This window comes from Sinocyclocheilus rhinocerous, unplaced genomic scaffold (genome assembly GCF_001515625.1).
Source record: "Sinocyclocheilus rhinocerous isolate Xijiao unplaced genomic scaffold, SAMN03320098_v1.1 scaffold3288, whole genome shotgun sequence".
NCBI lineage: Eukaryota > Metazoa > Chordata > Actinopteri > Cypriniformes > Cyprinidae > Sinocyclocheilus > Sinocyclocheilus rhinocerous.
In genome coordinates this window covers 74,156-81,478 of record NW_015655612.1, presented here as the reverse complement: position 1 = coordinate 81,478, position 7,323 = coordinate 74,156, and the positions used below count along the sequence as shown (strand labels likewise).

The 7,323-nt window shown below is 36.4% G+C and overlaps 1 long non-coding RNA gene across 1 annotated transcript in view; it reads left to right on the top strand.

Annotated features, from left to right (window-relative positions):
• Nucleotides 1-4,145, top strand: part of LOC107718825 (uncharacterized) — an 8,581-nt gene extending 4,436 nt beyond the window's left edge. Inside the window, exons 2-3 of the long non-coding RNA XR_001637461.1 lie at nt 1,364-1,482; nt 4,028-4,145. This is a non-coding gene — a long non-coding RNA (uncharacterized LOC107718825). The remainder of the gene's footprint in view (nt 1-1,363; nt 1,483-4,027) is intronic.
• The last annotated feature ends 3,178 nt before the right edge of the window (nt 4,146-7,323 follow it).

Here is a 7,323-nt window from a genome sequence, read left to right as displayed (position 1 = left end):
CCCCCCCCCCCCCCAAACAAAATAAAATCAAACCATTTCCTTTTTTATACTTATACATTACACATCAAGTCAAGCCACCTTTATTTATTTATTTTATCACCTATAGTTAATTTTTGATTCACATATACACATATGCAATAAATATATTCATTATAAAAGCACAAATATAATTTAAATGAAGTAAAATATTTTTCAATTAGCTTTTATTTTTATATTTTCAGTTTTAATTTTAGTTTGGATTTTAATATTTTTGTTGTGCTGTTGTCATATTTGAGCTTTAGTAGTACTTCAACTATTAGTTGTCACGGCTTCTCTTCAAATTAAATAAAAAACAAATGTGTTTTTTAAGCTTTTCATGTAATATTTTACATGCATTAATTTATTTATTAATTCAGATAAATATTGAATAAAGAAACAATTTTAATTGTTTTACTTAATAACAACACTGCTCCGAATGTGATTTACATGATCGAATCGCAAAATATTTTGCACCCCATTTACACTTGTTTTTAGTGCTGGCCACTCGTGATTGGATTACCTGTGATAGGCCTTGGGTGTAAATGGGGCCATGGAAGTATTCCTGCAAACTTCTGCCAGTTCACCTCACCTCCTCTGTGCTCATTTTTACACTTACATGAAATCTATCCCACACCCTCCCAAGCAGTCCTGGCTCAGAGAGAGATAACAGTGGCTTTGGTCCCGGCTGGGCCAACGATTTCCACATTGAAACTGCTATTCATATCAGAGAAGCTGCCTGAACATCAGGCAAGAGAAAAGGTGTGAAATAGCGCGACCAATCTGGAGAGTTCTGGGCAGACAGACAGTGTAAGACTGTCCAGGTGTCTTATAATATGAGGATTAGAGGTTTGCCAAGGATTGAGCAGCACAGGCCTGGTATGAAAAGAGGGAGAGAGAGAGAGAGGGAGACTTACTGAGGACTTCAGGGACATCAGAGGAACTGCCTGTGCTGGCAGAGTGCCACAACCAAGACCATCATTTTCAACCCCCAAATTAGAGAGGTGACCATCTGACAATAAAACAGCCTGTGGAGAAGAGAAAAAAAGAGTCAGACTTCCATTATAAATATTAATCAAATGGAAGCCTTTCAGAGATGGCATTTCTCTGCAGGAAAAGATGTAGTACTTGCCTGTCAGGGCAGCAATGGAGGTCAGCATGGCCTTTCCCTTGAGTCAAACTTGATTTAGCCCTTTTTGCCAGTATTCAGTATAGAAAGTATGAAACTATAAGATATTGAAATAAGTTCTTAGATAGACCGAGAGAAAACAACTGAGAAAAGTGTTCTTATGTTGAGAAGGGAAAATGCTAATGTTACATCCTCGTCTGTTCTATTGTTCTTCTGCAGGTCTTTAACCAGTCCAACTCTTGGCAGGTACAGAACACTAAAGGACCATTTTATTTCTAAATGAGTCTGAATGGCACACCACAAAGACTGGAAATGCTGCTGCCCTTTCATTTTAAATGGTACGTTGGCATTTAACATTACACATGTCAGCAGAACTTCACTCTCCATTTATGGCTTCTTAATGTATGTGTATTTGTTCACAGCCACTTATGATATTAGCTGTTGTCATCGGCAGTGGAAAGGGACATTTAACATGCAGATATGAAAAAACACTCTTGTGATCATAAATGAATTTATAAATTCATAAACTCCCACCTTTTTATATAGCCTACTCCACATCCTGTAGCACAAATAATCGACTTTTACACACAGAAATAAAAAACCTATAGAGGAAAAAAAAAACTACATGTTTATATATTATATCACATCTCTGTAATAGTTTTTTTTTTGACTGATGACTGATGTCACCCCTCTCTATTTTTTGACTATAGGTGCTATAAGGGAATATAATTTTTTAAGCATTGAATAAGTGAAATGATGGTTATAAATAAGTTTTTCATATATAAATGTGTTTATATAATGTGTCAATAATTTGCATTATGCCATCTTGAATTTATTTTAAAAGAATTGTTTAATATGACATTACAAGCTCAGGGTTATGAAAAGTGCTTCTTGGGAAGACAGTTAAATGCCTATATTTCTATAAATATCCACTTTTAAATTATCTTTGGGGTTGACATTTTAAAATCTAATTGTAAAAACTTTTTTTAATTATATATATATATAAAATATGCATATACTGTATAGCAAGTAGAATTTGTATTTTTGTAGAAGTGTTATTTATAAACATGTCTATATTAAAGTTACTTTTACATAGGTCTACAGAATACAAATGCCACCCGATAATGACACTTACTGTATATGTGTCTTATATATCTCTTTCTTTTTGCCATGTACGTGCCTACATCTGACAATGCTCCCCTCCCTCAAACTCTCTCTCCCATTCTCCTTTTTTTTCTGTCCTCCCATTATGAATAATGAACTTGTCCTCCTATGATCAGGCCTATTGGGGATTTCCGCTGCGTGTGTCAGGGCCTGTCTAATGGATTGCTGTATGCTAATTTGGCTAGAGGATGATGGGCAGTTCTCTGCTGGGGTCACCGGTGAAATAAAAGAGCCCTTTGTGCGAATCTGAGCCATGTGCCTCTTACAGACCGGCACAGACCTTGAGAGTCTTCCTTTATACTTGTGCACAGCTACTGGAGAAGGAAGAACAATGGGAAACAACAGGCTATGTCACTATTGATTTAGGGAGGGATGTGTGTCTTAGTGTCCTAGACCTCCGTAAACTCCTTCAAAGTGTGTATGTAGGTAACCGTCAGCCGTTGAACACACTCTTAGATGGTTTTGGATAAGCCGCTTCCATCCTCTGCGACCCAGAATCAGTCTCGCTGGCCCCTTTCCAACCCTCAGTCCATCAGCCATTAGACCATTAATGAAGTAACCTCACATTGTTATTGACTGGCTTGTCAGTAGCCCTGCCTGAGTCCTTAATAGGAGCCATTGGTCTTAAGTTAAAAAAGGGCTGAAGGAGGTAGAGGAGGCCATGCACAGCATCTCAAGTGCCCTGCAGAGGTGAGCAGCTGCCAGCCCATGCAAATGAGCTGCCGGAGATGAGCTGCTGTCTGGACGAATGAAAAATTCTGCCATTCAGCCATGGGATCAGTACAAACAGAACTCATTAAGTGTGGTGGGCCTTTGCATAAAAATATGTACAGCAAAGGTTAAAGAGTTAAAAAGTCAAAGATGTTTTTACAGCAAGCATTGTTTCTAGCATTGTGCCATTATTTATTCACCTATACATAATACAAAGCTGTATGACTTTTTTTCTTCTGTGGAACACAAAAAAATAAATACAAAATAAAAAAATACTTGAGTCAGCGTTTGAGTCAGGGAGTTAAACTAGTGAACTGGATCAGTCTGATTTATAACCAAATCATTCAGACTGATTTTCTGAACTTATTCATTAACAAATCATTTGTTTAGGAAAGTGACATTGTCACAGTATTTCTCTCATGCGTCATGCCGCAAGAAGAGCTACAGTGAATATCAAGATTGTACAAATCATATGGATAATAAAATAATGATTTTATTCTGCAAGAATGAATGTACGTAACAGATTTTCAACAAAACATTCAAGTCTCCCAGTCATTGACTTTTACTAAAATAATGTAATTTACAATCCAATGTTGTTAAAAATCATTTAGATAAAACCAGATCAAAAACGTACATGTTTTAGCCTCACGTTAATCTAATTGGTCAAACTTTGGTTTAATTATTTAGTTTTTGTCTTGTCATAAGCTATCGTTTATTGTTCGCTACTGTGCGTGGGTAAAATTTACCCGCTGGCGCTTTTAGGTATACAGCGACCTCTGGCGGTTCTAGTGTTAAAAGTGACAGTAAAGACATTCATTTAAACAGTTGTATATATACTCATAGTATATTGAAAAGAGTGGCCAGGATATTCGTAAGAAATCTAACTTTTATGTTCCACTTAAGAAAGAAAGTTATATGTGTGTAGAATGGCACATGGGTAAGTAAATGATTACGACAGAATTTTCTTCTTTTTTTTTTCTCAAGCATGTCTTTTTTTTTTCATTTCAGGCTATCGGGTTCATCCTGCACATAAAACCCATCACAGAAAATGAATATAAGCGGTTGGAGAAGAGACTGGAGATGTGAACTGTCCCTCTGGAACGGGCTGCCATTAAGTTTACTAAAAATGTCTGATGGTTTCGCCTGCACATAAAACCCATCACAGAAAATGAATATAAGCGGTTGGAGAAGAGACTGTCCCTCTGGAATGGGCTGCCATTAAGTTTACTAAAAATGTCTGATGGTTTCGCCCAGACAGTTAGGAGAGCTGTGTCTGAACGGGATCCAGATCTCTGGTATGTGGTGCAGTAATGACAGAGAAATGTTGTCATGATTATTGTAATTTCCTTTGATTTAGAAAGTTGGTGTAGTTTTAATTGAGCAGACAAATTTAGCTGTTTTGGACAGCCAAGTTCATGAATGTTCTTTTTTTTTTTTTTTTTTTTTACAGACTTCACCCAGTAACAGTTCAAGACTTTTTCAAATAATCAAGATCATTTTTCTTTTTCTTTTTCTTTTTCTTTCTTTCTTTCTTTCTTTCTTTCCTAACATGTTACTAATGCTGTAAGTCGTACTTTTATACGATGTCTGCTAGCTTACTCCGAAAATGTATATTCAGTGAAAATGTATCTTCCAGTGATTATGCATGAAGATAAATTTCAAACCAAACTCAGCCCAGCATTTCATTCTCTTGGGTATCATTTGGATTGTGGCTTTAAAACATTTCCAGTGCTCCTGAGGAATAGGAATGTATCAGTAAAATTAGATAGTTAGCATGTATTTCTTATTACGGATGATTTGTATGGCCATCTGTCTGTTATGACTGAACCTCTAGCATATCACAATGCCATCAAAACCTCGTTTTCTGACCGTACTCACGTAAACATACAAAATTGAATTGAGTTGGTTCCAATCAGAATGTCAGATGAATGAGTTGCCTGTGTTTTGATGCCCTGCAAAGGGGACAAACAGTTACCATAGTCATATTTGTAATATCAGACATTCTGTGTGAATTTATGCATGTTTATTGATAGCTTCCAGTTCTCTTGGCTCTTTCAGTATTGATGAATGGCAGTGGGTGTGGTGTGATGGCTCATGTGTGGTCATAATTCGTGATAAGTTGAGCATTCTGGCTGGCTTTATGGCACTTGTGGGCTCGAATTGAAAGGAATAAGAGGGTGGTTTAAGGCAGAGTGGATTTCAGTCTTATCCTGACTAATAGACTTGTGTAATATTACTCAACATTCATTCAGCTCTAACTGAAACATTGCACAATAACATGCCTGGAAGCAAGATTTAATAATTGCATTTGGGTTTTGTGATTTGAATGTTGTTTTATGAAAGCATATTGCTCTTGCAGCTGCCTAGATGTGGTTTGAAAACGCAGGAAAGCCTCAATAGACTGATTGATGTGTTGGATTTGAATCTGACTTTTTTCACCCTTATTTGACCCTTAATCATTAAGCAAGATTTGGTGTTAGATTATACTAAAAGATGATAGTGAGATGTGGAAATATGATCTAAATGTGAAAGGTTTTCTTAAAAGGTCAGCTTTGTGTGTGTGTTTTTCCTCCAATAGTTTTGTGTTTGTGACTCAGCTGACTGACAGAGTGTAACTCAAACTGTCCTTTTCTGACAAAGCTCTCTGTGTAAGTGCTGGTTAAAGAAATCTTACTGTTGAAAGAACAAATGACTTATGTTCAAAAGTTTCTCATTCTAGGCTCAGCTTGAAATTGTATTCATCATATTTCCTCATAATTGTTTGCCATGGCCTATAAGGTTAATACCTATGCTGGCTACAGTATGTTGATCCATTCATAATCCAGTTTATCAATCTTTCCTAACTAAAATATAAATTCTATATTCTAAAAATGTCTATTAAGTTTACACTTAATTTTTTTCTTCCAACTGTTAGAATACTGTTTGATTTGTTAGACAAAGAGAAACAAACTATGGCTTTCAGTAGAATAAATTTGATTCAAATTGATTCTGAATTGAATTGATTCAGTTAAGTGAATGATTCAGTGACTTACTTATAATGACTGTGGCTGCATCCAAAAACTAATTCTTCCCAGGGACAAATATAGTTAGTCCGGATTACATTCATACTACTTAGATCATATACACTTTTTATATATATTTTAAAAGAAAATCCCCTCAAAAATGTGTATTTTTGTTTTTCCATTTCTGTGTCATGTTAAACACCATTCAAGCTTTAAAATGCACGTTAAGACTTCTGCCTTCTGTTCTATGTCATTCCATTTTTCTGTTCACTTTCTGTTAATTATTACAAATTTTACGTAGGGGTCAAATATTCAGTCATTTTTAGCCCATCATTTTTTGTACTAAATGAATATGTTAAATTGCCAGCTCTGCACTAGACAAACTTCCCCATAAACACATGAATAGTGTGCAGGTTTACCTGTCATTCTCAGAGTCCATTTCCTTAGCTTATCACTGCGCTACAGTGGAGCTGTGCTGAGGACCGACAGCGTGGAGGCCTGAGGGCTGTGTGTATCTACGGCAGCTCATTCACCCCTTAGTTGCCTGAATGAGAAATGTGCATTTCTCCCAGCACTGACAACAAACCACGACTGCATGTCCCCAACAAAATAAAGCTCCCTCGCTTAGTCAAGAAAAAGACAGCAGGGTTTAGTTCTCTCTCTTTGTGTGTGTGTGTGTGTGTGTGTGTGTGTGCGTGTACATGTGTGTATTTAAGAAGCTCGCTCTCCTTATTTTCTTCACCCAAGGTTACGGTCATCTTTTATACTGGATTATAAAAGGGTTCAGCCAGATGGAGGTGTTCAGTGTTATTTTGTAATTAGAATGTAATCCTCCTCTCATTGCACACACTCATTGGTAGACGCTCTCTGCATGCAATTGGAATAATGTGAGTGAAAAATGTGAATAATAGCTGTGCGTCTCAAAGTAGCTTCGTTATGGGAAAGAAACTGTAGAGAAACACATAAATATTCCTGTCTGATTGTCCTCCAATCCACCGTATTATCACAGGCACTAAAGGACGATTCTTCGTATAAGGGGTTAGTTTGATTACAACCTCAGCTTTGTTTGCAATACAGCCTGCCTTGCTAATGAAACATCTTTGGATTGCAACAACAGTCTGGCATACTACTCTTTTTAGTGGACTAGTCCTAAAATAAAAAAATAAAAAATAAAAAAGAGGGGAAACACAGCAAGAGTCCTTTGAAAAAATGGGCAAATAAATAAATATATAAAATGTGAGAAAAGTTGAAGACAGAAGGGACATGAGAAGGTAAAAAAGAAAAAGGTTAGTTGGGTGGCCT